Source organism: Hibiscus syriacus, unplaced genomic scaffold, assembly GCF_006381635.1.
Source record: "Hibiscus syriacus cultivar Baekdansim isolate YM2019G1 unplaced genomic scaffold, ASM638163v2 tig00110515_pilon, whole genome shotgun sequence".
Classification (NCBI taxonomy): domain Eukaryota; kingdom Viridiplantae; phylum Streptophyta; class Magnoliopsida; order Malvales; family Malvaceae; genus Hibiscus; species Hibiscus syriacus.
In genome coordinates this window covers 1,095,882-1,106,102 of record NW_024062769.1, presented here as the reverse complement: position 1 = coordinate 1,106,102, position 10,221 = coordinate 1,095,882, and positions in this window count along the sequence as shown.

Here is a 10,221-nt window from a genome sequence, read left to right as displayed (position 1 = left end):
CAGATTCAAATCAACAATTCTCTGTGCAAAGTTAACTTACCTAGAAAATTCCAAGCGATTTGAATATCTTACACACGTTACTAACAATCAACCAAATTAAAAAAATAAAGCCAAGTACTTCAATATCACAATCTATCAACTTACTCGCTTTTAACGCAAATCAACATACAAAAATAATCACAAAACTTAAATCGATCCAAAACTAACACAATCACATACAACAATTTGAAATTCGGATACATTTAATTAACACTTACTATTTCACACACACATAATTTATAACTAATAACAATAATTTAGGAAAATTATATGAACTGCAACACTTAGGAATGCCTATGAAGATCTTATTTACCTTATCGACCAAGATACTACTACCAAGACACTGACACTACCATAGTGGCGTCATTGGACTCAACTAAACTTCCTAATCAAAAGATTAACACTTTCATATTTGTGTGAACGCATTGAACCAAACAATCAATCAAATCATACCATATGAGTGCAACAAATCGTATAACACACGTTATACACATAATCATAATCACGAATACGACGAATCTAATAACTAATAGAAATGAATAAATTCAAGGAAAATGAATCAATTAACTCATATGCATATATATGGAAATGAAATAAATGTATAAAATATAAAATATAAAATATAATATTCAAAGCATGCACATATCCAAACATGAAGTGTAAGAGTCATTAGGTGATCAAAAGCAAGCTCCTGAACTTTTATGAGGAAATATGGCTCCCGAATTAAACCAGACTACTCATGCAAAAATATATTAACCATAGCTATGATACCATCAAATGATATATAATTAAACCATAACGTTGGTTGTCATGATCAACCTCGAAGTAGATAGAAAGATTTCCTTGTCATCTATGGAGAGTATAAAATCTCTCATCAAAACATATACATATTTCCATATTTTCCATATTTGTTTCCAAAAGTTGTTATGCATTAAGTAGTAACTAGTACATCCATATATAACACATGTTCATATCTCAGTATCGATCATCATACCATTGATGCCATGTTACACACATATACTTACAAAGTTCACCACTCCTAATGTGATACAATCCATAAACATACGTCATTACATACATATACCCAAAATGATCACATACCTCGAGCACCATAACTCACAATCAATGCACTTTAACGTACATGCTTACAATATTCATATACTTACAACAAACAATAATTCATAATAATCATATCACTATATACATGCTTATAATAATAATTTGCTTCAAATATACCATAACTTCTAATAAGCTTATCACAATACACATGCTCACATTAATCATGTTTCAATGCCCATAAATCATGTCATAAAATACATTCTTGCAATGCTCATTTATTTCAATAAACACATCATAAATTCATATCAATAATTAGCATCAACAAGTGAACAAATTTTAAAACCTTAGAATTAAAGTTCACACATATTAAACCTTTATTCAACATTGAAAACCTTTATCACAAGGAGACAATTGTAAAGTTAATTTGATCTTAGTGCTAGTGGGAGATTGTTATAGTATAGCCAAAGACTAATCATATGATGATTGTAAAATATATTTATTTACCGATTTTATTAAATAAGTCATTGCCACTATTATTTTCAGTTATGTGCCTGTGTTTAACATAAACTGAAAGATAATAAAGTCCATATAATAACATTATAAAAGATTCATAGTCAAGTACTATTATGGGCATGGAAAAAATAATACGCTTAAGACTAACATGTTATTGATTGATGACAAGGAGTTGTCATTGACATAGAGATGTCAAATTGATACATGATTATATTGTTAGAGAACAATGTATTGGATTGACCCATCATGAGCATATGTCTTGGATTATTATGTAACAGTCATAACATTGCTCATGGAGATGACTATATGTATGATCCTCATACTTGAGATCAATGTCATCCCAACATATATTGTTGTATGTTTTGATACAGTTAAACATGCTCCGTAACTGGTTGCACTATAAAGACTGTTATGAATATATTTCGATATATGTAGTGGGTGTATAAGGTTAAGATAGGATTTGTCCTTCCTACATAATACGAAATATATCACAGGCCACTGATTGAGTGAGACTAAAATGCATGGCCATGCTCGAATAAGTTGATATGTGATATCATATTCATTAATTATAGTCTACTCTAGATATCAAGAAACAATAGATGGGCTATACAAGTGTGACTATTCTAAGACTTGTGCCTATTCTAGATATAAAGGACAAAATGATGTAATACATAAAAGAGTAATCACGAAGATGATATGTCGAATCATAATTTCTTATAACTTAGGTGACAATGATATATTGCTAGATGTCACTCATTGTATGTAATATTAGAATTGTTCTAATAATTACTACTAACGTTACAATAACCTACAGGGTCACACCCTAGGATTGAAATGAGCAAAGATGTACAATTTGTTGTATGTTACTAAAATATCTAGAGTTATGATATGCATATTTGATATACATATGATTTTAATTATCCGAATATAGTAAGTAAGCATTAAAGGAATGTAATTTAGATTACAACTCCTTTAATTGGTATATATAATTCAGAATAATTAAATATGTTTTTAAATAAACATTAAAGATTTAATTCAGATTATAAATCTTTAATGTATATTTAATTGAATTAATTAAATAATATTTTATTGTTAATTTGAAATAACTTTAAAAACCCTAAGATGTTAGGGTAATGGATATAAAATGGTGTGTTAGGTCTAGCAACCGTTTTAACACACACACATAAACCTTCAACCGTTTTCTCTCAAAATAGATTTGGGAAAACAAATATTACTCTCAATCACGTGAACTGAGTAGAGTTTGAGAAAATGATTTCGTGGAGGCTTACAATTCGAACTGATCTACACCACCAGTATTCACTGTTGTTCTTGCTGGTTTTCAAGGAACCCGCTGTAAGTATTCACATCCCTTCCTTCTGATTTCGGTTTTACGTACTTGGATCGCTGGTGAGACTGTCGAGTTTTGTTTCTGCTGTACCGTGGGGTGCGTTGACGGTCTCAATAGTGGTATCAGAGCCACTTGTACGATCCGAATTCGGGTTAAATTCTTGGATGATACGAAATGTATGATGTATGTTCTAGTTTTATCGATTTCGGTATATAAGTTGATATCATTATTCGAATCGATAACCGCAACGATTAATATGTTAATTTGTTAATATATTTTTCAATCAATTTGTTGCTGCAAGGATTTTACGAAATCCATATGTCAATCGTTGACATGATGATCCGTGGGAGTGCAATAGCAGATCGCGTTTGGCAGTGGAACAAAGGTTTTTCCGATGCAGAAAACCTTCGGGATTGAAAATCCCAAAAGAACGATTCTATTGATAAATGTTATCATATCGTGAGGTTTTTCTATAGAAACATAAGTACTATTCTTTTAAAAAAATTCCCACCGGCAATCACGGTACAAATTGAAGGCCCATATTAAATTTTTTAACAAAGGTGTAAGAACTTGTATATATATATATATGATGTTTGTTTTACACAGTGTTGACATGCATGGCTTTAGCCCTTGTTCACTTTATAATTGTTTAATTTGAAATACGGTATGCGAGTCGTGCCTTTCTATATCTCTGTTGTATTTCTCTTCTCATTTTACTCCATCGTATGTAAAATGAGTTTCTTTTAAAATTGTAAACCTATGAAGATTCACAAGGAGCAGAAGAATGACGAAAAGATATCTAGAGAGCAATCTTAGGCTTTAGGTTTCTTGGTTCTCCCATTGGCTTAGGATGGGCCACCTTAGTCATTGTTTTGGGCTATAACCATTGCATCTTATTTATTGCTATATTTGTTATGTATACAATGCATCAAATGATAAATAAGAATGAATATTGATGAAATCAACAAGGGCCTAATATTAAATGAATAATGATGAGATAATTACGCAAATCCCTCTTTATAATCTAAGTTAACTTAATCGTCCAATATTTACCCTCGTTAAGGCTTTGATAGATATATTGTGGGCTTTGCCAAAGAATTATCACATAAATCTATCTTGGTTAAATGAGAATATAAGCAAGTGATATTCACCAGTTGAAATATTGGTAATAACTTAGCTAGGTTATTCTAATAGGATTAAAAACATAGAGGTTAAATATTTGGATAAGTCATGAGATGACTTGAACAAAAGTTGTTCACCAAAATGAGGAGTTACATGAAGTGTTACTTACCTAAATAATCACTATCCTAAAATAAAAGAGAAAGTTGATTTAGGAAATTGAGTATTATGGATCCTCACCCACTAGAAAAAAATTTCGATGATTTTTTTTGAAATTTAAACGGAGAGGGTTTTTAATTTTGAATAAAATAGTGGGAGTAATTTGTAAATAAAGTCCTATTTATAAATTTTAATTTGGTAAATTTACTTACTTTAATATTTCTATTGTTGTAGATTTAATGGCAAACAACACTTTATCACTGCAATCACTCCTTGAGAATGATAAACTTAATGGCATAAACTTCCTTGACTGGTTTCATAATTTGAGAATTGTTCTCAAACAGGAAAGGAAGGAATATGTCATTGAGGAACATGTTCCTGATGAACCGACAGTTAATGCTTCAAAAGCTGAGAAAGACAAATTCAGAAAAATATAGATATGTTAGATGTTGGATGTCTAATGCTTGCAACCATGACTCCTGAGCTTTAGAAGCAACAAAGGACATGGTTGCATATGAGATGATTCAAACTCTCAAAGAAATATATGAAAGGCAAGCACGTTAAGAGAGATATGAGACCTCTAAAGCTCTATTTTGATGCAAAATGGCAGAGGGAACTCCTGTAGAAGCTCATGTCACCAAGATGATGGGCTACATCCAAACGTTGGAAAGTTAGGATTTCCTCTCAAAGATGAATTGGCTACCGATGTTATCCTGTAATCATTTCCAAATAGCTTTAGCCAATTTGTCCTTAATTTCAACATGAATGAATTAACAAGACTTTTCCACAATTACTTGGCATGTTACAAACTGCTGAAAGTAACATGAAAAAGGTTTGACCTAAACTCATTCTGATGGTCCACAAGGACAAAGAAAAGGGAAAAAAAAGGTAGTGGCAAAGTCTAAGGGTAATGGTAAGACCAAACCAAAAGGTAAAAATGCATTGAAACCCAAAGGGGAGTTAACAAGGAAGGAAAATGTTTCCATTGCGATAAGACATGACACTGGAAGAGAAACTGCCCTGTTTACCTTGAAGAGGTAAATAAGGCAAAAGCAAACAGAACATTTGTTTAAGGTATTTATGTTATTGATGTTAATTTGTCAACATCTGCTTCTTAGGTATTAGGTACCAGTTGTGTTTCTCATATTTGTACTTCTATACAGGGACTGCAAAAGAGAATGAATCGGGCTAAAGGAGACGTGGACCTACGAGTGGGAAATGGAGCAAGAGTTGTGCATTAGCTATAGGGACAAATGTTTTATCTTTTCCTAGTGGACTTGATTTAAATTTAGAGGATTGCTATTATGTGCCTAGTTTGACTAAGAACATTATTTCTAATTCTTGTTTGGACAAGATTGGTTTTGAGATGATTATTAAGAATAATTGTTGTTCTTTTTATCTCGATAGTGTTTTTTATGGTTCGGCACAATTGGTTAATGGTCTATATATTTTGGATTAAGAAAACATCATTTATAACATAAATACTAAGAGATCAAAAACAAATGAATCGAATCAAACTTATCTTTGGCATTGTCGTTTAGGTCATATAAGTGAGAAATGCATATCAAACTCCATAAAGATGGATTCTTATATTATTTGTTTTCAAACAATATGATATTTGTGAATCTTGCTTGTTGGGAAAAATGACTAAAACTCCTTTTAATAGTAAAGGTGAGCGAGCAAGTGATTTATTGGGGTTAATACATAGTGATGCTTGTGGACCGATGAATACACAAGCCAGAGTTGGATTTCATTACTTCATTACTTTCACAGATGACTTCAGTCGGTATGGGTATATTTATCTTATGAGCCATAAATCTGAAGCCCTTGCAAAGTTTAAGGAATTTAAAAATGAAGTTCAAAATCAACTAGGCAAGAGTATTAAGGCACTTCGATCAGATCGAGGTGGAGAATATTTAAGCATAGAGTTTGATGAACTCCGAAAAGAATGTGGGATTGTCTCACAGCTTACACCTCTTGGTACACCACAGTGGAATGGAGTTTCTGAAATAGACAAAGTGTTGAAAAGGTTCAGTATGGAAGAATCCAAGAAAGGATTTTTGCCTATGAGACATGGCATTTCTCTTTCGAAGGAAATGTGTCCTTCAACTCCACAAGAAAGAGAACGGATGGATAAGATTCCATATGATTCAGCTATTGGTTCTATCATGTATGCCATGATATGTACTCGACCAGATGTATCGTATGCTTTAAGCATGACGAGTCGGTATCAAGTGAACCCTGGTGAAAATCATTGGGTTGCGGTTAAAAATATCCTTAAGTACTTAAGAAGAACTAAGGATAAATTTCTTGTCTATGGAGGGGAGGAAGAGCTTAGTATAAAAGGTTATACTGATGCCAGCTTCCAAACTGACAAGGATGACTCACGATCACAATCGAGTTTTGTTTTGTCTTAATGAAGGTGTTGTTAGCTGGAAAAGTTTGAAGCAAGACCCAGTAACTGATTCTACAACAGAGGTTGAATACATTACAACCAGTGAAGCAGCAAAAGAGGTTGTTTGGATCAAGAAGTTCAAATTGGAATTAGGGGTTGTTCCCAGCATATCAGATGTTGTAGAACTCCGTTGTGACCATAATGGAGCCATTGCACAAGCAAAGGAATCCATATCTCATCAACGATCCAAACATATTCTTAGGCGCTTTCATCTCATTCGAGAGATCATAGATCGAGGAGATGTGGACATATGCAAAGTACACACGGATGACAACATTGTTGATCCCTTGATGAAGCCTCTTATACAGTAGAGGCATGATCGTCACACTAAGTTACTCGTATTAGATATGTGAGTGATTGGTCTTAGTGCTAGTGGGAGATTGTTAGAGTATACCCAAAGATTAATCATATGATGATTGTCATAATATTTATTTACCGATTTTATTAAAAAAAGTTATTGACACTATTATTTTCAGTTATGTGTATGTGTTTAACATAAACTGAAAGATAATAAAGTCCATATAATAACATTATTAAAATATCCATAGTCAAGTATTATTATGGGATTGGAAAATAATAATACGATTAAGACTAACATTTATTGATTGATGACAAGGAGTTGTCATTGACATAGAGATGTCAGAATTGATACATGATTATATTGTTAGAGAACAATGTATTGGATTGACCCATCAAGAGCATATGTCTTGGATTATTATATAACAGCCATAACATTACTTATGATGACTATATGTATGATCCTCATACTTGAGATCAATGTCATCCCAACATATATTGTTGTATGTTTTGATACAGTTAAACATGCTCCGTAACTGGTTGCATTATAAAGACTTTTATTGAATATATTTCGATATATGTAGTGGGGTGTATATGGTTAAGATATGATTTGTCCTTCCTACATAATAAGAAATATATCACAGGCCACTTGATTGAGTGAGACTAGAAATGCATGGCCATACTCGAATAAGTTGATATGTGATATCATATTCGTTAATTATAGTCTACTCTAGATATCAAAAAACAATAGATGAGCTATACAAGTGTGACTATTCTAAGACTTGTGCCTATTCTAGATATAAAATACAAAAGGATCTAATACATAAAAGAGTTCATCACGAAGATGATATGTCGAATTATAATTTCTTGTAACTTAGGTGACAATGATATATTGCTAGATGTCATTCATTGTATATAATTATAGAATTGTTCTAATAATTACTACTAACGCTACAATAACCTACAGGGTCACAACCTAGGATTGAAATGAGCAAAGATGTACAATTTGTTGTATGTTACTAAAATATATCTAGAGTTATTATATGTATATTTGATATACATATGATTTTAATTATTCGAGTATAGTAAGTAAGCATTAAAAGAATGTAATTTAGATTACAACTCTTTTAATTTGTATATATAATTCGAAATAATTAAATAAGTTTTTAAATAAACATTAAAGATTATAATTCAAATTATAAGTCTTTAATGTATATTTAATTGAATTAATTAAATAATATTTTATTGTTAATTCAAAATAACTTTAAAAACCCTAAGATGTTAGGGTAATGGATATAAAAGGGTGTGTTAGGTCTAGCAACTGTTTTTAACACACACACATAAACCTTCAGCCGTTTTCTCTCAAAATAGTTTTGGGGAAAACAAATATTACTCTCAATCGCATGAACTGAGTAGAGGTCGAGAAAGTGATTTCGTGGAGGCTTACGATTCGAACCGATCTACACCACCAGTATTCACTACTGTTCTTGCTATTTTTCAAGGAACCCGCTGTAAGTATTTGCATCCCTTCATCATAATTTCGGTTTTACGTACTTGGGTCGCTGGTGAGACTGTCGAGTTTTGTATCTGCTGCGCCGTGAGGTGTGTCGACGGTCCCAACACGAACCATGTCTAATAATGTTCGATTTTTCTCTCAAACACTCCATTCCACTTTGGTGTATAAGGTGGTGTAAGTTGTGAAAATTGTTTTAAGATATCATAAACTCTAAGCTTAAGTATTCTCTAGATCGATCTGATTAAAGTACTTTAATATTTTTTTCCTAATTTGTTATGTACTTCATTATTAAATTCGTTGAACTTTTCAAGGGCTTCGAATTTACGGTGCATAAGGTAAACATACCCATATCAACTGAAATCATCAAAGAAAGTGATGAAGTATTAAAACCACCTCTAGCTTGTGTATTCATTGGCCCACATACCTCACTATGTACTAAGCCCAACAAATCACTTGCTCACTTCCCTTTATCAATAAAAGGAACTTTATTCATTTTCCCAATAAGCAAGATTCACATACATCAAATTGTTTGAGAACAATGAATCCAAAAATCCATCTTTATGGAGATTTGATATGTGTTTATCGCTTATATGGCCCAAACGACAATGTCAAAGATAAGTTTGATTTGAGTTGTTTGTTTTTTATCTTTTAGTATTTATGTTATAAATAAAATTATCTTGATCTAAAATGTAAAGGTCGTTAACCAATTCTGGTGATCCATAAAAATCATTAGTAAGATAAACGAACAATAATTATTCATTATTATTTCTCATAATCGATATTGTCCAAACAAAAGCTAAAATGACATTTTTAGTCAAACTGAGCATAAAATAGCAATCCTTTAAGCATAAATCAAGTCCACTAGGTAAAGATAAAACATTTTTCCCTATAGCTAATGCAATAAGTCTTCCTCCATTTCAAACTCGTATGTTTACGTCTCCTTTAGTCAATTTCTTCTCTTTTGTAGTCCCTGTACAGAAGTACAAATATGAGAACCATAATTGAGATCTAATACCTAAGAAGTATAAATTGATAAATTAATATCAATAACATAAATACTTGGAACAAAGGTTATCATTTTCTTTGGTATTCTTGACCTCTTCTAAGTAAACATGACAATTCCTCTTCCAATGCCTGATTTTGTTGCAATGGAAACATTTTTCTTTATTTCTTACCCCCTCCTTTAGGTTTCAATGCATTGTTCCCTTTGGTCTTGGCCTTGCCATTACCCTTAGATTTTTCCACAGCTTTGTTCTTTCCCTTTCCCTTTTCCTTGAGGACCAATAGGATTAGCTTAGGTCCAACCCTTTTCATGTTACTATCAGTAGTTCATAACATATTGAGTAACTATGGGAGTGTCTTGTTAATTTTATCCATATTGAAATTAAGAACAATTGTTTAAAGCTATCCAGAAATGATAGCAAGATAACATCAGTAGTCAAATTATCTTTGAGAGGAAATTTCAAATTTTCCAAGCTTTGAATATAGCCCATCCTTTTAATGATGTGAGCTCCTATAGGGGATCCCTTGGTCATTTTTCATTGCAACAAAGCTTTCGAGGTTTCATAACTCTCTTTATGTTCTTGCCCCTCATACAATTCCTTGAGAGTTTTTGAATCATCTCATACGCTAGCATATCCTCATGTTGCTTGTGAAGCTTAGGGATCATGGTGGAAAGCATTAAACATCCTACGTCTACCATGTCATCCTTGTATT